The sequence below is a fragment of the Alligator mississippiensis genome, chromosome 1 (assembly GCF_030867095.1).
Source record: "Alligator mississippiensis isolate rAllMis1 chromosome 1, rAllMis1, whole genome shotgun sequence".
NCBI classification, from domain to species: domain Eukaryota; kingdom Metazoa; phylum Chordata; order Crocodylia; family Alligatoridae; genus Alligator; species Alligator mississippiensis.
In genome coordinates this window covers 317,926,071-317,948,618 of record NC_081824.1, presented here as the reverse complement: position 1 = coordinate 317,948,618, position 22,548 = coordinate 317,926,071, and the positions used below count along the sequence as shown (strand labels likewise).

Below are 22,548 nucleotides of genomic sequence, written 5' to 3'. Positions count from 1 at the left end.
AATATAAGTTGAATTTTTCCCTGAAAGCACTTAATTTATAACACATTCACAGAGATTTTGAGAGAGAAAATATACAATATTGGTGCTGAAACATGATCAGCTGAATATCTTAAGAGGTATTGTTGAACTAGATTAGATAGCTGATGTTTAGAATAAACTAGTGGATTTTCAAGTTGACTAGGCTCTATCAATAGCAATAGCCTTGTTTTCAACGGTAGAGGGTTTGAATACAAGACTCAGATAACTGAGGTATTCTAGTTCAGGGTAAAGATCACCATTACTTGCTAGGGACCGGAAAACTTTAAATTTGAAATTAAATGGAATGTGTTCAATGTATTTTTTTTCCTAAAATTTAATTTAATTTAAGAATAAAAGTATATTCTAATATGCTGAGTTAAAGTGAGTGTTGTATGTCCTGGCATATAACATTTTTTCAAAACTGGATAAGTAAGTAAAAGCAAACTGTTACATGTGCTGGACAATAAAGAATAAGTTCCTTGGTATTGTTGCTACTTCAAAGTCTCATGTTAGCTTCTGGTGACCTTACTTAGGACTGTTAACTACCACAATTAAAAGAATATATTTTGTATAGGGAAGTTTAATAACAAAAGGAATATAATTCTAATTTAAAAAAGGAATAATTTGTTTTCCCTGGTGTAGGTTATTTGCTTTTCATTAAGAAAAGTGAAAATCAATATATTTTGTTAATTAAAAACTATTCTTGCAAGCAATTTAACTGACAAAAATGTTCCCAGATTCTGTTATTAATACAGCAAGCATTTGTTAAAAATTATGTTTCTTTGTTCCCTGTAGGGTTCCATTTGCAGCTTTGGGCCTAATGAAATTGTACATCATGTCCCTTCCCCCGTACAATTTTTTTATTATACTTCATTATGCCCTCCAGCAACATTTTATTTCAAATATAATGTACCTGAATGAAACTTAACTGATGAGATGCTGTCTTTGCACTAGAGAATTTAAAAGGATACACTGAATCAGAACAGCATGAGCTGTAGTTTTTTCCTTGTTGTTTTTGATTTGTGACATAACGGTTTTCATTGGTGCTATTGGTTTAAAATGCACGAACTGATCCAATGAAATACCTCTAAACACACAAACTTTGTGACAGTTTTTCTCGATTCTTCCAAAGTAGCAAAATAATTTCTATTTTTAAAACCTTTTAACATCAAACAAAGAGCATCAAAGTCCAGAGAAACGCATTAAGTCTGTAGATTAGACTACTGATGATCTTACTAATAAGTTTAGCTGGGGTTGTGTAGCAAAATTGCCTAGATGGTTCCGATATTTCAACCCTCTAAATAGTGTCACATCTGCACTGATAAGATCAGATTTTTACTTATAACAGTAATAATAAGCAATTAGTAGGACAGGTCTTGGTGTGATCTTTTGTTACCTAGGAATCATATTTGAAATTTAAATTCAGTTGTAAAATAAGTCACATCCTCAGTTCCTTAAAAATGTTAACGTTTAGGCTTATAGAAAATAAAGTCCATTGTAAAATTAAGTATAAGGGAATTGTGGAAGCAATAACAGCTTACCATTTTACTTCATATCCTGTAACATAGGTAGCCTGTGCTCTCTGTGATAGAATATCTATGTCAGTGGGAGCCAACCTTTGTGACAGGTGTGAGACAAATTAGCCCCATACCCTTCTTGGCTAAGTACAAATGGTCAAAAAAGCTCGAGGCTGAATCGATCCAATCTTTGCAGGGTTTTTTTAAACTGCATAGATTCCAATAAGCAAGTGAACTGACATTCACTTTTTCAAACAGGAAAGGGAGCCAGACTCCTGCAGTGGCCCATACTAATAACCAGGAATGTACTAGAGCACGCCTCCCAGCCTGCTGGCCACTGCAGAGAGCTGGAGCCCTCTGATTTCCCAAGCCATGCCTTCTCCTTAGCCTCCCTGCGGACTGAGCCAGGGGTGTCAGGTGGGAAAGCCCACCCCTCCCACCTGGCACCAGACCTCCAGCTAGGAGCAGCCCAGAGGTGGGTAGAGGAAGTTGGAACTGGGGGCTTTACTCTGTCCCCCTCCAGCTGGGAGCAGGACTGGAAACTAACCACTCCCGCGTCTCAGCCTCCCTGCTGGCTGAGGGAAGCCTGCACCTGGGCTTGGCTTCACCCCCAGAGCCAGGAGCCACACCCCTTTGTCAACTTCTGGGCTGGCTGAGGGCGGGGGGGGAGGCAGAAGTTGTTACTGGAGATGGCTGTGGTCCCCAGAGCCAGGAGCCACACCCCTTCTCAGCCTCCAGGCAACCTGAAGGGAGAGGGATACCTGCAGCAGGGCCTTGGCTTCATCCCCCCCCCCCCCCCCGAGCTGGCAGCCACATCCCCCTCTCAGCTATCCTAGAGGCTGAAAAGGAGATATGACTAGGGGACTCCAGCCCTGCTCCCAACTCTGGGGGATGGAGCCAAGCTCTATCTCCTTTCAGCCAGCTGGGGGGCTTAGAAGGGGGCATGGCTTCTGGATCCCAGCTCTGTGTATAGGCATCTCCTTCCCCTGCCTCTCCCCTCCCCACAGCCAGCCTGGAGGCTAAGAAGGGGGCTTGGGCCCCAGCTCTAGGGGCAGAGCCAAGCCCTGGTGTGGGCTTTCCCCCACCTGCTGCCCTCAGCTAGCCTGGAGGCTAAGAATGGGGCATGGCTTCCAGCTGCAGGCTCTGGGAGCAGAGCCAAGCCTGGGTGCAGGGTTTTATCTTCCTCCCAGCCAGCCTAGAGAATGAGAAGGGAGTGTGGCTCCCAGCTCTGGTGTGCAAAGTTAAGCCCTCACTGCAGACTCCCCCACCCCTCCCCAGGCCTGGCTGGGGGTTGGGTTCCCTCCTTTCCCTCTCCCCACTTCTGGCAGCACCCGGCTGGGGTCTGGTGCTGGACCGCCTCCTCCTCCTCCTCAGCCACTTGAAGGAGTGATATGGTGCTCTGTCTAGGGAGCAGAGGGTGGAGCAGACCCTGCTTGCTGAAGTGGATAGCCCAGCCCAGGGCTGCAAATCATTATGAGATGATGGGGGACTGTGAGTTAACTTGAACCAGGAGGAGATCTGGGACAGAAGTTCCATAAACTGGTTTGACTTAAAACATTTAGGATACTACCTCCAATCAGGTTGATCTTAAACCAGTTTCAGCCATTTTGAAAGCAGTTTAAATACACTGAACTTCTGTTACAGGTTTAAACCAGTTTCTGATCACTTATATCGGTTTATGTGTAACATCTGTCCCTAGCTCCTCAGAACAACTCTTATCCCCTTCCCTACCTAATCTGCTCCTCTCCTTTCTGCTTTCTACTCTATGTGCCATTATCCACTGTACAACCTTTCCCCTCTTCAATCAGGCACATGCCAGACAGAGGTTACCCATGTCACTTGTGGCACAAGCCACAAGTTGGCCACCCCCCAATCTCTGTGATAGAGTAAATAGTATTGGGCGCATCTATATAAGATGCTAACTGAACAGTAGCCTAATAACATTTCGCAGTAGTGTGCTGAGCAAAAACCATGCTAATATGCTACTGTGCAGTAGGCTATTGCACAGCAAGCAATACTGAAAATCCGTGTGCTGACATTACTGCACAGTGGCGTGAGTTACTGCACATTGATTTAACCGAGTACTAACTTAATGTGCAATAACTGTGATGCATTAATAAAAATGTAGATGCAACCATTGTCTAGTTTGATACTAAACTAAGATTTTGTTGCCTCAACAATATGAGGCAAAACAGTTGTCATTTTTACTTCATACCCAGGGGTCTGCCCAAATTGAGGAGGTGGGTGGAGAATTTTACTGGCAGATTGTGGAGCTGGATGCCACTTTCACAGGCTTATTGTGGCAGGGGTCATGATAAGCCCCTGCCTGTGATTAGCCAAGGAGCCCCAGTAGCCCTGCTCCCCCACTGATTAGTTGAGAGGGGCTGTCAGTCATGTGGCCCCACCCCTTGCCACTGATTGGCTAAGAGGGCTGTCTGTCATGTGACCCTGCCCCTCACTGCTGTTTGGTGGAGAGGAGTAGGCCACACGACAGGCAGCCTTCAGCCAACCCAGCAGCACAGTTGTGCAGGCAGCAACTACTTTGCCTGCTCTCTTTTGTACCAGGAGCCCCTCTGCCCCCTTTCCCTCTGTCAGGCTGCATGATGAGTAGGGCTGTGTGAAATTTTACCAAGTGTTTTGTTTCAGAACTGTTTCAGCATGTTTTGAGCTCAAAACAGCAAAATCAAAACAAAACAAAAAGCTTCAAAACAGCTTCAGAACTAAATGAAGGCACTCAAAACATTTTGAAATGTTTAGAGTTTCGAAACAGCTCAGTGGTCGGAGGCAGGGGAGAGCCAAGGCTGTGCTCCGAGCGGCTCCACAGTCCCATGGAGCTCAGCCCAGCAGTGGGAGGCCAAGTGCAGCCCTGGCTGTCCCCACCTGCCACCGCACTGGATGACAGGAGGCTGCCACTGCTGGCAAGTGTCACAAGTTTTTCTTTTTGTAGTTTGAGGTGCAGTTTCTGAGAAACCTCTGCACCTATCTCCTTGACACTTAGCAGGCTTCATGCCCGCAGAAGGTGCTACCATCTCTGCAATTTTCATCCAAATCAGGCAAGAAATGACAAGTTTTTGGCATCTTCCTGATTTCCCCATTATAGCCTATGGGCAAAACAGTGAAACAGTTTGCCAAAACAAAATGGTACAGTGATTTGAAATTAAATGAAATGACGAAACGAAACACTGTCCTTTTGAAACGGCAAAACGGACATCGAAATGAAATGGTGGTGTTTCATACATCCCTAATGGTCAGGTCTCAGTGGCTATGAGGAGTGCTACCTCTCACTGGGGAGCTAGCAATTCATTTTTAGTAAGTGGTTTTTTCCCTGCAGATTTTGCAGACATTGCCTGATTTCACTAAATCTACAAAATCATGATTTGAATAGGTCCTTATTCATACCCAAATAGCTTCTTCCTATTTAAAACATTCTAAAATGAGTAATACTTCTCTGGCTGGCAAATATGCATTTTTGCTGCAATGGAAAATCAGTTTCCTCATTTTATGGAGGAGACTGGACCAGCCACCTGGTTACCTTGGTGGTGTGGGGTTTTTTATTGTATTTTGCCTTATATTCATTTTGAGGAGCAGCTATTTACAACATGAGAAGCATGCTTCATCCTCGCTGTAGTACCTTGAACTCTGGTTCACTATCAGTAGATTCTGTTTTTATGTTATTATGTATATGATGTTACAACTCAGAGTCCCACTTATGGTCAGAGTCTGTCCCGCTTGTTACTGAGGAAAGAACATTCCCTGCCCTGAAGAGTTGTGCCATTAACTCTAAGGAGTCATTTTTCTTTGGCAGAAAAATATAAATAAAGAATAAAAAATCCAGCTCACTTCCTCTCATGTTGGATGCTTAGAATTCTGGTGACGATACGTACTGAATTTCTTGAATTTGCTATGTGCATCTATTTGTTCTCACTTTTTATACTGATGGGAAGTTGGGACTGCATTGTTTTTCAGATTTCTCTGGAAACCAGCTCTGACTCGTCCATTTATCAGTCCTATGAGCTTGTTGCACCCATCTTGAAAATTAAACAACTGTTAGTACAGGGTCTTCATAAAGTCTTTGTGCACTTTTAAACTTTAATAACGTAGGTTGTAGGTATGACAGAAACAATCTGTAAACACATTTAAAAGTGAATTTATTAAAGTTTTAGGGCAACTAGAGTACACAATGCTAGACTTCATAAGTAATAACAAATGTATTCTTAAGTAAGATGGAGCTCCATGCCACTATGCTATGAATGTACTATAGTTCCTAAATAACATTTTCCCAGAGAAGTGGATAGACCAAGGTGGACCAATTGCTTGGCCACTTCGTTTACCTGACCTGTCGCTGTTGGACTTCTTTTTATGGGGATATGTTAAAAGTGTAGTTTACTTGTCAAAACCATGTTCTTTGGTGGAACTTAGGGCTAGGATCACCAGTGCAATTAGTGCAGTAACTCAAGAGCAACTTGGAAACATTTTCAAGGAGTTGGAAGATCGGATTGAGCACTGTATCATGATGGGTGGTGGTGATGTTGAAGTTTAGCACTGTGTACTCTAGTTGTCCTAAAACTTTAATAAATTTGTTTTTAAGTGCAATTTACAGATTGTTTCTATCATACTTATAACCTGTTATTAAAGTTTAAAAGTGCACAAGGACTTTATGAAGACCCTGTATAACTCTGTAAAGATTTAGCAATAAAACTATAGACAAGTATTATTAGCCTATACTTAGCATCAGTTTGATATCATAGATTGGGAAGCCTAAGCCCAGCATTATTTAAAGATCCAGATTAGCTTTGGCATAAATTGAAATATTAATCAAAATATCCAAGAATAATTTTTACTGCGGCTTTTAAAAATCAAGTTAATATTAGGTTATCAATTCTAGTTGTCCTGCTTCAGTAGAGGGATGAATGTATATATGGGAAAGGACAGAGAATAAATTTATAACTCAACATAAATGGCTAAGTTTTTACACAATCAGTATTTTTGATATTGAGAGAGTGTCTTCTTTGGAAATGACCACTGATTTTAAAGTAAACAGTATGACAAAGTAGCAAAGCAAGATAAATGACTGATTCATGGTTTTTTTCATGATACATGTTCCAATCAATGAGTTCTATCACTGGATGTAAACTATTCTGCATTTTTTGTCACATCCACTAAATGCAAGTGCCTGGTGCTTTATCCATATGGTATTTAAACCGGCAGTAATCAAAACAGGTCATGATGTTTTTTATGCTGTGTTGATATGAAACATGCATAATAAGTTGCTTTCTAGTTTTTGCCAGCATGTTCACTGGAGTTCAAATATTATTACATTAAAATAAATTTTAAAGAAGCTTAGAAAATATGGAAATATGAAATTTAGGAAAATGTCCTTTTTAAATTGCAATTTACAAAAGTATCTAAGCAGATACATGACAAATATATCTAAGGAGGTGATACTTCTCCTCTGTGCAGCATTGGTCAGACCACAGCTGGAGTACTGCATCCAGTTTTGGGCACTGTACTTCAAGAAGGATGTTGATAGACTCAAGAGGGTCCAGAGGAGGGCCACTTGTATGGTTTGGGGTTTACAGGACAGGCCCTACAAGGACAGACTGAGGGACCTGGACCTCTTCAGCCTCCTCAAGAGAAGGCTGAGTGGTGATCTTGTGGCTGCCTACAGATTCATTAGGGGGCGCAGCAAGGGATTGGAGCTGCCCTGTTCACCAGGGTGCCTCTTGGGGTAACAAGGAACAATGGTCACAAGCTGACAGAGAGCAGATTTAGGCTAGATATCAGGAAAAGCTGCTTCATGGTGAGGGTGGCCAAAATTTGGAATGGGCTTCCAGGGGAGGTGGTGCTCTCCCCTACTTTAGGGGGTCTTTAAGAGAAGGCTAGATAGGCATCTGGCTGGGGTCATCTGACCCCAGCACTCTTTCCTGCCTAGGCAGGGGGTCGGACTCGATCATCTGTTGAGGTCCCTTCCGACCTTAGCATCTATGCATCTAACAGTTTTCCAACAGTGCAGCATGTTCCCTTTGCATTGTAGACTTTCTTTTGAAAATGATTCTTAGAGTGAAATGGTTGCTTTCTCAATGAAATGCAGAAGGATTTGGGCACTATCCTTAGGCTTGTACAAGGATATATTTCTTGCTGGGGTCACTTGGTCCCAGCTGACTTCCCGCCTATGACGGGTGGGGGGCTGGACCTGATGATCTCTTGAGGTCCCTTCCAGCCCCTAATGTCTATGAAATCTATGAAGTATTAAAATAACAGCAACACAACAACACCTAAGCAATGGGGAATGTGTGTAATGTACACATACTTCTTTCATTCACATTATTCATGAATGTATCTTATATGAAGACAACCTTCTTTTAATCAACCAGAGTTCTAAAAGTCACACTGGTGTTACCACTTAGGTGAGTGATTTTCTTTGAAATTTTGAATTTTGTCTGTGTTAAAACTATGTTGTAGGGTTGCAAAAGAAAAATCAGTGAAATATGTACTAATAGGCCTGAATAGTTGAATAGCTGATGGTTTTTCTTAATAATTTCCCATGAATTGTTAGTAGTTTCTGTAATTTGGAAGTGTCTTTGGCATACCACATGTAGTTCAACTCACGTGCAATGCAAAATCTCTGTATTTTATGTTTCATTAATAACCACAGGTCATTAGAAAATGTCTGCAACAGACCGTTAAAACTGGATATAAGAAAGAATTTGCAACTACTATTTTAAATAAGTAGTAGATTTCCTCATTTGGTATCCGATACTCTGCATGTGCATATTCCATATAACTGCCGCTGAAATTCAAACATGGAACCACATAGATAATCATATCTAGTTTTTATATAGGAAATTAGTTATGCAACTTTTGGGTCTGTTGGCCAAGCTAATGAGAGTTTGGCTTTAAAAGTTTCTTCATATCTTTTTACAGAAATCTTTCTAATTCTTACTAGTATATCCATCATGGTTTACAAGACTTTGATCCAAGTGTATATTATCCTAATTTTTTTCTTTCATGTAAAATTAATGTTTAGTGCTTTTTGGCATCAGAGATGAGAAAGTACTATATTTCTTATTCTTGCCCAGCTAATCCTTCATAACTTTAAAGAAGGCTGTTATTTGCTTAAATTCAGTGTCCGTTGCTTCCTTCTCTACTTGAGCAGCAGTACTGCATTAAGCAGTAGCTCAGAAATGTTTGGAGGAATCTTTTCTGAGACTTCAGTGTAATCTGTATGATAGAAAACCTTTCTTAGAAGGTCATAGTACGTTTGAGCATTGGGAACAAAGCCACACACTTAACTGAAGAGATTTCAATTAATTTTTATTCTTCTGGATAAAGATTAAAGTAATATTACCCATAATTGCTTTGTAAAAATATTTAGAGCTAGAAATACCATATTTCAAGTATGAACAGAAAAGAATCCTTCCTGTTGAGATGATAAACACCTCACAATAATTAATTCTACTGCACTGGGTGTGAAATAGAATTCATTTTTATATTCCCCTATACCTTTTCAATTACTGAGGTTAGTTTTTTGAGAAAAATTAGTGGATCTATAGTTTAAGATGCAGAGATCTCTTTCCAGCTGAACTCACTACAATTGTTGATCCAGCCTGCTGGATTATTCTTGCATGTCTGTAGCACTTTTCTCATTTGTCCATAACAATATGTGTTGTATGAGGTGAAAGAGCACCATTAGCTATTCAGTTTTAAGAGCTTCATTTTATTTATTTGGTCTACCACATCAGTAATAAAACAGTTTTGCAATTTTCTTTTTCAGTTCCTCCGCCAGAAAACATGAGTTTCTTTTAGTTTCCTTCTAAAGACATCTGCTACACACCTAAGCTTGGTTTTCCTGAATGCAAATGTTTAAGCTCTGCACCTTATAGGCCTGGCCATGAGGGAAATAAAAACTATAAAGAACTTAGTTCCCCAGATGGACTATTGCGGGAGTGTCTGCTCAAGAGTTCTCAACAGGAAGACTGTAGCTCTTTACATCATAAACCTGTCAGCCATTAATAACCTGTCTGAAAGAGAGCTTTTCTCAGAAGCTACTAGTATCATTTGAACATTGGGAACAAAGCCACTCACTTAATCTGAAATGGTTGCAATTAAAAGCCAATTTGGCCAAAATATCCTTGATTTCAGAGAAGTAAAAACATGTTTAATTAGCATCTACTTCTTTATTTAAAAGTAAAATGTCTAGTCTTTTCTCCTCCTGAAAATAGCCTTGAACTTACTAAATGATACAGTTGTCACTAAAGTTCAATTATATGGGCTCTACTTTGCCACATGTTTTTAGGAAAGATGATTCAGGTTAATATACCAAGCAATTACATTTCAAACTGTTCTGAAAATCTATGGCCTATTACTGCTCATAATGATTTGATGGCTGTGGACAGAATTGGCTTGATCTTAAGAAAACCTTTTTGTAGCAAGGAAGTTTTCAAGCTTGTTCAAAAATTCTAAACGCTAAACCAGCTCTACTTAATGGAACTGGTTTTGTAATTTACTGCTGAATTATAGTGAAATGTAGTGTCTTCAGACCTTGGTCACCGATTTTCTTGCCCAGAATACTGAAGAACTTCAACTTAAAATAAATTATAAAATAATTCTTCTATTTTTCATATATAGATCCCACCATATCTAAAACACTTAGAGTGGCTTACAATAAACAAACAACCCCCAGATAGGAACACCAACTCTCCCCTCCCTACAACCACCACCTCCCTACTAAAACCCTCAACAAGCAAACCCTCCCACCAATCCCAACCATGCCTTCTAACCACCACTGAACTCTAGTTACAAGAAACTTTTTCCCAACACTTCCCAATCTCTTCCCTATTCCCACTGTCCTAACTCAACCCCAAGGGAAATAATCCCACTTTCCTTCAATGTTTCCTTCAAGTCTGTATTCTCTCTCCTACAAAGGGGCTGTGGCTATCACCCCTTCCCCCAGCAAACACAACACTAAATTCCAAAGAACCCTAACAAGATAGTTAAAAAAGAAGACATTCCATCCCTGCCTCAGTCACTGATGAAGGACAACACCAAAGGGCACCCTTTAGTATTGCCCTTTGGTGGTGCCCTAGGACAGCACTTGCCCAATGAGATCTTGTCTCTGTAGAGCCTACAGGCTGGCTTAGTCTTTCTTGTCTTTTGGGTGGCTGAGTTGGTGCCTAGGTGTGTTGCAAAGTGGTCAAGAATTTGGGATAATTTTATTATTTGTTTCTTGATAGAAACTGAACACTTTCATATAACTGTATTCAGAAAGAGGTGTTACTACTTGGCTTACACACCTGGACTGAGCTGTACTTTTCAAGATCAAAGGATGCTGAATACACCTATGACAGCATGGCATTCAGCTGATGTAATTTGAAGAGTGGGGTGGCAATGATGGTCTTATGGAACATAAATGAGGTAGTCTCCTCAATGATAATTTGATGGAGTCTGACCTGTCACATCTAGTAGTAGTAGTAAAACCCATTTGCTTGTGAGGAGCTCTAGAGGTAAATCATTTCTTCCAGAGGGAAGACTTAATGCTGTGCTATTGTGCAGGGTAGTAGTCTCAAACCTGCCTTCAGTGTGGCACACTTTTAATAGGGTGATGGGATCTTAGGCCCTTCCCGTTCAACCCTTGAGTGCATATGCTGTACTTTTCACCGAACTTTTGTTTTCATTTTATCCTGAGATGCTTTGGGCAAGGTTAGAAGTTATGTTAGATGCCCAGATACCATTTTAATGAGTGTAAATGCCATTATGTACAAAATAAGCAGTATTATGTACTTAAAAGAAACTGGGGAGACTGAGATTAAGCCAGTAATTAGATATGAAAGCTACAGAATAGAGAACTGAAGGAATAGAACAGGGCCTGATCCAACCCCTGGAACATTTGGATCTGGCCTGCAGATGTAGGGCTCCAACAACATTCAGTGGTGGGGGATGTTTTCTGCGGGTGCTCTTCCCCTTCTGCTATGGGAACAAATGTCAGCTGTGAGTGCTTTTCAGGTTCAGCTGGGGAGAAAAGTGGCAGGGTCCTCGTATCCACCTATCCATATACCTCTGGCCTGAGGTGGGTCATTCTGACCCACACCCACAAAAAGTTGTTTGCTCCTGCTGTAGGGGACAGGATTATGAGCAATGAACAATGGCCTCAAACTGCAGTGGTGGACATTTAGGTTCAAAATTAGGAGGAACTTGCTGACTGAGGATGGTCAGGCATTGGAACAGGCTACCTAGAGAAGCTGTGGCATCTTCATTCCTGGAAAATTTCAAGAGGAGCTTAGATAGACAGTAGCCTGCGGTGGTTTAGTCAGGGATGATCCTGCCCTGCACACGTTCAGGTGATTTGATGAAGACCCTTCCATCCCTATGATGCTATGATCATCAGTAATATTAATGGAGAGACAATTTTCTCTCATTCAGTATATAAATAGAGCTTAGCATCCATACTATGATTACATGCCTGGAAGCTTTCACTTTCAAATAAGATGTAAGACTGAGTCCTGATTGCTTGTAGTCATTCACATGACTTGTCATAAACTTAAATTTCCCTTTATAGATAACTGTATCCTACATAATATTAGTGGTGATTTATGCATGTAAGTAGGTAATCATTTTCTGATTCTTATCAACTGGATGAGATAGTGTTCCCTTCCCTTTGGGGAAGAATCTTGTGTAGTTCTGTATCAGGGTGTGTCTACAAAGCAGTTACGGAGCAAGTTTGAGTATTGCTGGCAGTTAGCTAGAGCAGTGATTTTTTTTGTACCAGGACCCATTTGTAAACATCAGTGGCCAGTTCCAGCCCAATAAATAGTTAAAGAGAAAACAAGTATTTTCGCTCCAAAATACTACACACTGCAAGTTAGAGCAACTCAACAGCTGGGAGCAGTGGCAGCGGCTGGGCCATGGCGGGGGGATAGAGCTGCAGCCTGAGGGGAGCAGCTGGCAGTGGGAGGAGGTGAGGGCAGCGCCTCCATCCCCACCTGTTCATTACTCCTTATGCTGAAAGTGGCTCAGCTTGTGCAGGGGTCCTGGTAGTGGCGACATAAATCAGTCTTGGCACCTCGCTCTGCCATCCCATGCTGGGTCCCATCCACTGGGCCAGAGGCAGCTCTTGCCTGTGTCAGTCCAGCCAGGCTGCAGCCCTGCTCCCCTGACTTGCCATCTATGTGCCTCCTCTCCCCACCCATTCCCCATAGATTTACCTGCGGGGATCTGCAGGAGCTGCTCTCCATGCTGCCTGGCTGTTATGTGCATGTGCACATGCATGTGGCATCCCCTGCCTGATTGCCCTCCTCCTGTTCCCCCTCATCCCCAAGCAGCCCCCTACAGGCTGGTACTCTGCCAACCTGCAAGGGGAAACCCATTTTCCTATGTTTTTCTCCTTTAAAAAATTTGGGGGGGCTAAGTGTGCTGTGCCTCCCCCAGCAAGAAAGTCTGTGGGGGAAGGGCATACAGGTGACCTAGGAAGCATGTCAAATCCACATCATTTTAGGTTTTTAAGACCTGGTTAGACAGATGGACAAAGTCGATGACCTCTTTTGGTTCTGCCAGTCCCACATTTCTATAATTCTGTACTAGAGATGTTTAAATGAAAAAATATGGTAGTGGCTTTTTTGTGTATTAGGTCCTTCCCAGTGGTTGCTGCATTATTCCTATCATTTAGATGGACGTGTTATAAGTGATGGTGTAGGAAATTGAGAGAAAATAGGAAACTGCAAGAAGTTTTGCCACTCCCCTCCCCATGCCTTCTTGACAAAGATTCCCTTTTTTATCAGGTTACAATTGCTGGCTACTGACACTTCTGCTATTTCTATTTGCAGGTTATTCAGGTTATCATAGTGTAAACATTCTCTCAGATTTGGGAAAATGCAAAGGCTGCAGTTAAAATATTTCTTTGACTGAGTTAAATTGTCATGTGCTGATGTGTGCTAGAATTGAATAGGCATGGGATTCTTATTGAAAGAAGATTGGGAGAGAACCGACACTTATTTTAGTTTAATTTAATCCATAAAATGAATAATTTGAATTTCAGACTAAATCTGATTGCACTTCTCTTCCCCTCTCCCCCCATTTTCACAGTGGATTATAACTCTGGCCTTGCATTCTGGCCCCTTACCTAGAAAGGGATAAGATTTCTGTTCTTTATATTATCCCTTTATTAGGAATCACTGAAAATAAAATATAATATTTGAAAATATTTGTAAGATAAAGAAAGACGTGAGTCTACATGATTACTGTATCACTACAAATATTATTATTTATTACAGAGCTAATATTGTCCCTGTGCATAGCCGATAGAGATGAGCCCTCTATATTGGAATTCACTATTTTTCAGCTGCTTGGTACTTTGAATGTACCAGTCATACAGACAGGTATTGCATAAATTAATCATAAATTCTATTACTCCAGTCCTCATCTACAGTCTGTTATTGCATTACCGTACTTCTTGAACAGCGATGTTTAAACATGATAAACTGCATAGTGATTGACTAAAAGGACTCAGATTTGAAACTAGATTAGAATCACTGTAGTAATGTAATCTATGAGGTCAATTTGAATATGGGTCTCCAAAAAGGTGTGTAATTTGTATAGATAAGGTTCTTTGGGTAAATGTGATATCTTTTATTAGACCAACTACATAGTTGGAAAACTTCAGGCACAGGGATAGTGTGCCTGTGCCTGAAGAAGGGTGTTTGTACCCAAAAACTTGCAAAAATTTTTTTTTCCAACTATTTAGTTGATCTAATAAAAGATATCACATTTACCCAAAGAACCTTGTCTGCCTATGTCCTTAGACCAACATAGCTACAACTAACAATCCTAAAGCATGTAACTTGTGTATATATTTAAACAAGTTTTTCATTGGTATGTGTGTATACATAGGCAGGTCATTTTTGTATATCCAGTCTTCTGAAAAAGACGTGGATAGACAGTTCTGGGAAGAGAAGAAATGAGACAGCCCACTGCTGCATACTGTAAGCTTAACCCACAAACTAAGCCTGCCTTAATTTTCTTTTCCTTCCTTGGAAACATGCTTATTTGAACTCACCTACCTCTTTCTGTATGTTTATCTATATTGTGAAACTCTAATGAAGGGGATGTGATAGGGGCAGAAGAAAAAGCCAAATACCTACATAATTCCAGCCCTGCACCTGCCTTCCTAAAACAGCCATGTAACTGAGGCATTGCTGTGGAAGACCACCTTTTTAATGTTTCAGCATATGGCCTATTCAATCTTCCTATTTCCTTCCTGGCTTAGAAGCATGGAAAAATACGTGCCTCTTCTGTGAGAGATTAAGCAAGTGCTGTATGTCATAAAGTGCCCTCCAAGGGCTGCTTCTTTCGGACCACTGTGGCCTTGCCTGGTTTCCGAGAGTGTCCCTCAAAGTCAGCCTAGCCATGTTTTCTGGAGTGAATGGGTGGGGGAAACCCAGGCTCCCCACTCTTTGGGCTCTTGGTCCTTCATATTCCTTGGTTCTCTGTTGCCTCACTCAAGGAAACTAGTATCCAGTTTTGCTCTGAGAGAGTACTTTACCTGTTATTCAGGAGACCCAGTGCAATCTGAAATTTTAAGCAGCGAAGTAGACAGATCTGGTTTAATAAAGGCTTTTACTGGGGCAAAGTCTACCCAGCCAAAGATTTGCTGCCCCCTCCACAGGGTTAAGTAGTACCTCTGTCCCAGTCCAGCCTTCACAATCTAGAGCACTCCCCCAAAATTGCTCTGCTCTTCTCATTCTACCCTCTCCAGGCCCCTGGATCTCCAAATCTCCTCTTCCCATCTCTGACTCCAGATTTCCTCTTCAAAGAACTAACAAAATCTGTTTGCATTCACAGGAAAATGTATGCATCTCTGATTCCACTGGTCTATAAGATGCACCCCTGCCTTTCCCCACTCTACATTGTTTTGCACAACAAATTTAGCTTGGCCCCAGTCACCTGGGTGTGGGTCAGCTAATTTTTGTTGATTTGTTAACAAAACTATTCAAGTCTCTGTGGATGTTAAAGGTCCATTTTATCTTGTCCGATGTGTAGGCTGACTGTTGCTTCACCGCCTCTTTAACCCATTTTTTCATAGTTTCATAGTTGGTAGGGTCGAAAGGGACCTGAGCAGATCATCAAGTCTGACCCCCCTGCCATGGCAGGAAAAAGTACTGGGGTCAAATGACCCCAGCAAGGTGTTCGTCTAACCTCCTCTTAAAGACCCCCAGGGTAGGAGCCAGCACCACTTCGCTTGGAAGTTGGTTCCAGGTCCTAGCCGCCCTGACTGTGAAGTAGTGCCTCCTGATGTCTAGTCTGAATCTACTCTCTGCCAGCTTATGACCGTTATTTCTAGTCACTCCTGGTAGTGCTCGGGGGAACAGGGACTCCCCCAATGCCTGCTGGTCCCCTCTGACTAGTTTGTAAACGGCCACTAGATCCCCCCTCAGCCTTCTCTTGTGGAGACTGAACAGGTTCAGGTCCCTTAGCCTCTACTCGTAGGGCCTGCCCTGCTGACCCCTGATCATGTGGGTGGCCTTCCTCTGGACCCTCTCAATGCTGTCCACATCCCTCCTGAAGTGTGGCACCCAGAACTGGATGCAGTACTCCAACTACGCCCTGACCAGTGCCGCATAAAGGGGGAGGATCACCTCTTTGGACCTGCTCGAGATGCATCTGTGGATGCATGACAAGGTGTAGTTGGCCTTCCTGACCGCATCCCCACACTGTCAGCCCATGTTCATTTTGGCATCAATAATGATTCCAAGGTCCTTTTCTGCCTCTGCACTGACAAGAAGGGAGTTCCCCAGCCTGTAGGTATGCTGCTGGTTCTTCCTCCCCAGGTGCAGCACCTTGCACTTGTCAGTGTTGAAACCCATCCTGTTCTCATCTGCCCACCCCTGTAACCTGTCTAGGTCCGATTGCAGCCTATTCCTCCCTTCTAGCATGCCCACTTCCCCCCACATCTTAGTGTTGTCAGCAAATTTGAACAGGGTGCTTTTTACCCCCTTGTCCAAGTCGCTGATGAAGATGTTGAACAGCGCGGGTCTGAGGACCGAGCCCTGGGGGACCCCACTGCCCACATCCCTCCAGGTCAAAAATGACCCATCCACCACCACTCTCTGGGTGCGGCCCTCCAGCCAGTTAGCGACCCATTTGACCTTATAGGTGTCGACGCCACAGTCTCCTAGTTTTTTAATGAGAATGGGGTGAGAGACGGTGTTGAAGGCCTTCCTAAAGTCCAGAAAGACTACGTCCACTGCTACCTCTGCATCTAAGGATTTTGTGACCTAGTCATAGAAGGCCACCAGGTTGGTTTGACAGGACCTGCCTCTGATGAACCCGTGTTGGTTGCTCCTAAGCATAATCACTCCTGCTGGCCCCTCATGGACATGCGCTATAATAATTCTCTCAAAAGCTTACCCAGGATCAAGGTAAGACTAACTGGCCTATAGTTTCCTGGGTCCAGCTGATTTAAATACATCCAGTCCCTCCAGAAGTTCCCTGAATAGATCCTCACTGACCCTAGGCCTGGGTGCGCCTCCCCTGGGGCCTAAGGGGGTCCCGGCGGATGGGCTGATCTGGTCCTTGCTCAGGAAAATGGAGGCAAAGAAATGGTTAAATAGGTTAGCTTTGTCATCTGGTGCGACAACCAGATTTCCTAGCATGTCTTGCAGAGGCCCCACGTTACCTGGTACCTTCTTTTTGCCCCCTATGTATTTAAAAAAGGACTTCTTGTTGTCCTTGATCCGGGTAGTTAGTCTTAGTTCCATCTCCGCCTTGGCCTTCCTGACCACCCCCCTTCAGCCGCGAGCAACCAAGGCATAGTCCTCCCTGGTGATGGCCCCTCCCTTCCATTGGGTGTACACCTCTCTTTTAGCTAGGAGACATTCCCGTATGCTTTTGGTGAGCCATGGGGGCTTTTGCGCCCTCTTGCCCCCTTTGATCCTTGTTGGGATTACCTCCCTTTGGGCTTGGAGGATCGTCTCCTTAAGGAACGACCACTCTTCTTGGACACCCGACTCCCCTCCAGGACCTCAGTACTTCCCCAACTTTTCTTCTTACCTCATTGAAATCTGCCCTCGTGAAGTCCACGGCTGCTGCCTTGCCTGCAGGCTTTTGCCACCTTGCACTGGATGGTGAATTCCAGCAGGCGATGATCGCTGTCGCCCAGGTGGTCGAGCACCCGGAGCCCCCTCATGAGGTCATCGCCTGTGGCCAGCACCAGGTCCAACAAGGCATCTCCCCTGGTGGGGCTGTGCACCTCCTAGGTTAGATGGAGGTCCTGTATCTCGGCTAGGAACCTACGTGAGCGGTCAGACCTGGCTGACTGCTCTTCCCAGCAGATGTCTGGAAAGTTCAGGTCACCCATGATGACCACGTCTTTTGACCTAACTACCCCTGTGAGCTGACTTAAGAATTCCCGGTCTAGCTCTTCCCCTTGGTTGGGCGGTCTGTAGTAGACCCCCACCGTTAAGTCCCTTTCCCCTTGACTTCCTTGTGTTCTAACCCAGAGCACTTCAGCGTGCCCCTCCTCTGACCTTGTGCTACTTGATGAGGATGTGTATTCCTCCTTGATGTAGAGCGCCACACCCCCACCTTTCCTCCCTGTCCTGTCCCTCCTGTACAGCCTATAGCCCTTGATATTCACCGCCCAGTCGTGCATTGGGTCCCACCACGTTTCTGTGAGCCCCACTATGTCTGGGTTGGTGTCAGCTATCAGGAGGGTAAGTTCCTCCTGCTTGTTCCCCATACTGCGAGCATTTGTGTAGAGGCATTTGAGGCCTGCTGAAGATGTGTGCACTGGCCCCCTAATCTCAGTACTGCCCGGATCCCATTTGCTTACCTGGGTATTCACTCTGCTCATCGTTGGTCCAGACTGGGCTGTTCTTGTGGGTGTCGCTTGGTTTAGTGGTCCAAGGCTTCCTCCGCCCTCATCTTCCCCGTCCCCCGACAAGCTTAGTTTAAAGCCTGCCGGAGGAGATCCGCCAACCTAGAAGAGAACACACGCTTACCTTTGGGGGAAAGATGAAGCCCATCTCACCTGAGCATGTCTCTCGTCGTGATGTGCGGGTCATTGTCTAGGAAGCCGAAGCCTGCCTCAAGACACCATTCCCAAAGCCGCCAGTTGGTCTCTCTCATGCAGGTCTCATGTCCTCTTCCACGTCCGCTCACTGGTAGGACAGAGGAGAATACCACCTGTACTCCTATCTCCCTCAGCACACCCCCAGAGCATGGTAGTCCGTCATCAGGTGATCAGGGCTTCTCCTGGCCACATCATTAGTACCCACATGGATTAGGACAATGGGGTAGTAATCGGTGGGCTGGATCACAGCCTGGATCATCCCTGTCACGTTCTGAATCTTTGCTCTGGGGAGGAAGTAGACCTCGCATGTCGAGGGGTCCTGCCGACAGATGGGGCCCTCCGTACCTCTCAGGATGGAGTCACCTATGACGATCACTCGACATTTCCTCCTCCGGGTCTGCTTGGCTCCTTTGGCCTGTTCGGTGCTTGCCCCACATAAGTTATCCAGTGGAAACTGAGACACACAACATAAACACAGTTTTCACAGACATGTTACAGTAAAACCATAGGCTAACGGGCCTTAGCCCTCCCCAAATGTGGGGCAGTGGTAGGGCCACAAAGCTGCCTGGCTGAGGGCTTCTAGTGGCTGCAGCAGGGATGGGGAGGGAGTGGGGCTGGGGCTAGGGCTGGGGGGGGGCAGGTACTGCACAGCTGGCAGGGCATGGGACTGAGCCATGAGCGGCTCATCTAGGGGGTACGGCTCCTGCCATGAGCAACCTGGGAGGAATGGCGGAGGCATGTGCCCCTGGATCTGTGTGGGGAAGGGTAGATTGCTGTTGCGGGCTGAAGCTAGGGCTGCACTGGGCTCTTCTGACTCACGGTGGGGTGGGCACTGACTCTTCTTACTCCGGGTACCCCCAGCGGGGTATGGGACTGAGCTGCTCGCTCCAGTCCCCCCCAGCAGTGTGGGGTCGGGGCTGGGGCTAGCACAGGGCTGGGGGGCAGTGGATTCACTGGCGCAGAGGGCACCAGCAGCTGGCAGCAGCCCTGGGTGCAGGGGAAGGGTCAGCTGCATGAGTGCAGCAGGTCCTGGCCCCGGCCCTGATCCCAATCCTGGCCCGGGCTCCACTCCACTCCGCTCCCTCCCAATCCCTGCCCAGTCCAAGCCACTCCCACCCCCTATGGCCCTTTCCCCTCCCCTAGCCCCTTCCCCCAGAGACTTTTCTGCTGGGGTGGGCGCACAGCACACTCACTACCGCTCCCCCCCCCCCCAATTTTTTCTTCTTCTGCCTGGGAGTAAAACCCATTGTCACATTGTACAGCGATATGATTCTCCTCTTAATCATGCCAAGGGTTGTACTTTAGATTTTGTCCTCCACACATTCTGACATGCAGAAAGATTGGGGGGTGACCTATTCTTGTTTTGCCCCTATTGAATCAGATCTACAGAAGAAAAAGTTTAAAGAGGATCTCTCTTCATCCTCCCTCCCCTAGTATGATCATCTTTGTTGTATATTCCAGAGTGATGCCTTTTTGCCTATCCCTGATTCTACCTGCCAACTAGTGCTTCATTTCACGATTGGGAATAGCCCTTATCAAGTTCTGTTATAACAGTCATAGTAACTATTTAGGGTACTGTTGAAGGTAGGGACATCAGCTTTATATCCCTACATTAAGTAAATTTTCCCTAACTGGTCTTTACAAATGGAGATAAAGTCAGTCCTCAGAGATGCCAAAACTTCATGTTCTAGATCATGACCATCTTTTGTGTTTTTGAGCAGACTTACTAGCATTCAGACCCTTTTAAAGTTGTTTTCCTTATTGTGGATTATTTGAGTGAGGTGAACTGACCTCACACGTTCATTTTCTCTGCAGCTTTTTCTAAGTATGGTGTATCATGAATGGCGTGTGCCCCTGGCGGCTGGGGGGGCATGGCTGTGCTGGCAGCAGCAAGAGCCTGGCAGTGGTGAGCAGGGAGCTCCCGCAGATGCTGCTGGCACTGTTGGGAGTGGCAAGCACCGACCACAGGTCAGCAACCACCCACAGGTGCCACCGGCAGCAGCAGTGGCAGCCACAGGTGATGATCTATTGAGGTCCCTTCTGACCCTAACATCTAACATCTACAACACTGCTACTGCTTTGGCAAGTTTTGATGATTCCTTATATAAAATCAGAGAAATTGAAGCACACGTGTGTAGAGGCTCCAAATAATAAACAGGAAAATAAAGCATTATCTATGTTATCCTATCAAGAATCTCATCCGTGTTCTGACACCTGTAGTTTTTAAAACCAGGTGTATGCTTGCTATATACTGTTCACAATGAGATACTTTTCACTATTCTATTCCCAGTTCCTTCGATTTTAAAATGAATGTGATGATTTACATGTTCAAAATGTTCTTGAAGATTTCCTATGTAATAGTGGGGAAAAAACAAAAGCGATAAATTAGTTTAGAATTTTGATAAACTCAGAGGTAGGATTATTATTAAGAGAATAATATTTTTATTGAGTAAAATGTCCTTAGAAATTATACAGTTGTGGTAACTAATTTAATCTATTTAAACTGTTTAGAAAGTTTATTAAGTCTGTAAGCAGTCTTCTGAAGGCTGTGTTTATGACTAGGCCACAACTTAATAATTTAGAAGTTTGCACATTTCCTAGTTCTACCATAGCTCTCCTTTGTCTTTGTAGGTAGCTCTCTAATTCTCTCCATGTCTCACAGTTCACATAACTAAAATGTGAAGACTTCATCCTGTTACGAGAATACCATCTTTCCTCACATACAACACACTCTAGAATATAATGCATACCTTGTTTTTGAATGGCAGAATGAAAGGGGGAAAAAAGACTTTTCCAGAGTTATGGCTGCATAGAGCAAGGACAGAGCCTACTTTTCAGCTGATTTACCCTCCTTTTCCTACTTAACTACAGCTCAAACTCTAGCTGTAAAGGGTTTCTAGAGCTGTGAAACAGGAGGAGGGAGACCAGGAGCAGACAGTAAAATTGCCCTTGGAGAGGTTATCTGGATTGGTGGAACATCAAGACTGCTAAAAAGGAGAGTGAATCTTTAATGCCTGAGGAGTGAAGAACAATGAACCATTAAGACAATTGGCTCCCTCAGCTGCCGGAAGAGTAACACCACAGCTACCGCGCTGTGGAGCAGGAATCAAAGCTGGGTGCTTGTCTCCAGGGCACAAAATCAGCTTTCCTACCTAAAACATGTTTCCCAGTTCTGGAGGGATGATTTTTGGGGGGGAAAAAGGTGAGTGTTGTACGTGAGGAAATGTGGTTATTCCAATAATTCTTGTGAGGCCTTCAAATACTGCATTCATAGGGCTGTATAAATACCCAGATGGAATAAGACAGTTTAGTCAATTTGAAATCCTGCAGGCTAGGAGTTTAACAGAATAAATGTTTTGGAGAAGCAGTGTAAAAATAGTGCTAGATTCTGTCCCGCCTATTAGGCATCTGAGTGAGCTCAGGCACCTAAGTGTGATATATTCCATCCTATTTAAGACTCTGAAAAATCTGTTAGTGTATACCTATTTTTATACCACACTGTCATCTTCCCCATCAGATTGAGGGTATGGAAAATGTGTCCATTTATAGCTGTTTCAAAAGGGGAGAGGGAATTGTTACCCATGCATGAGCCTGTAGCAATACAAGCGTAGCAAAACTGCTTCATCCAGGGTCAAAGAAAGGACAATTTTGTCCACTTGTTTGGGTTCCCTGCACTCCAGCTGCTGTTGCTGACATGCTGGGGGTGGCAAGGAAGTGGTGAATGAGCTCAGGGAGCTGAATTGGAGGGGGCCCCAGTCTGGTGGGCCCCCACTAAGGAAAGTGGTTCTCTAAGCAGGGTATGGGGATCTGATCCCAATACCCCAGTTGCAAAGGAAGAGCCCAAACTCTCACCCAGTGCTGCAGCAGCTGGGGTGTTAGGAGCTCAAGCTGTGTCAGTTGAGACCCATCATTAAGGTCAACCCCTAGAAGCACTTCTAGAGTCCACAGGCT

At 44.1% G+C, this 22,548-nt stretch overlaps 1 protein-coding gene across 8 annotated transcripts in view; it reads left to right on the top strand.

Moving 5' to 3' along the window:
* CNKSR2 (connector enhancer of kinase suppressor of Ras 2) overlaps positions 1-22,548 on the top strand; it is a 380,784-nt gene that overhangs the window by 181,833 nt on the left and 176,403 nt on the right. The window lies entirely within an intron of this gene.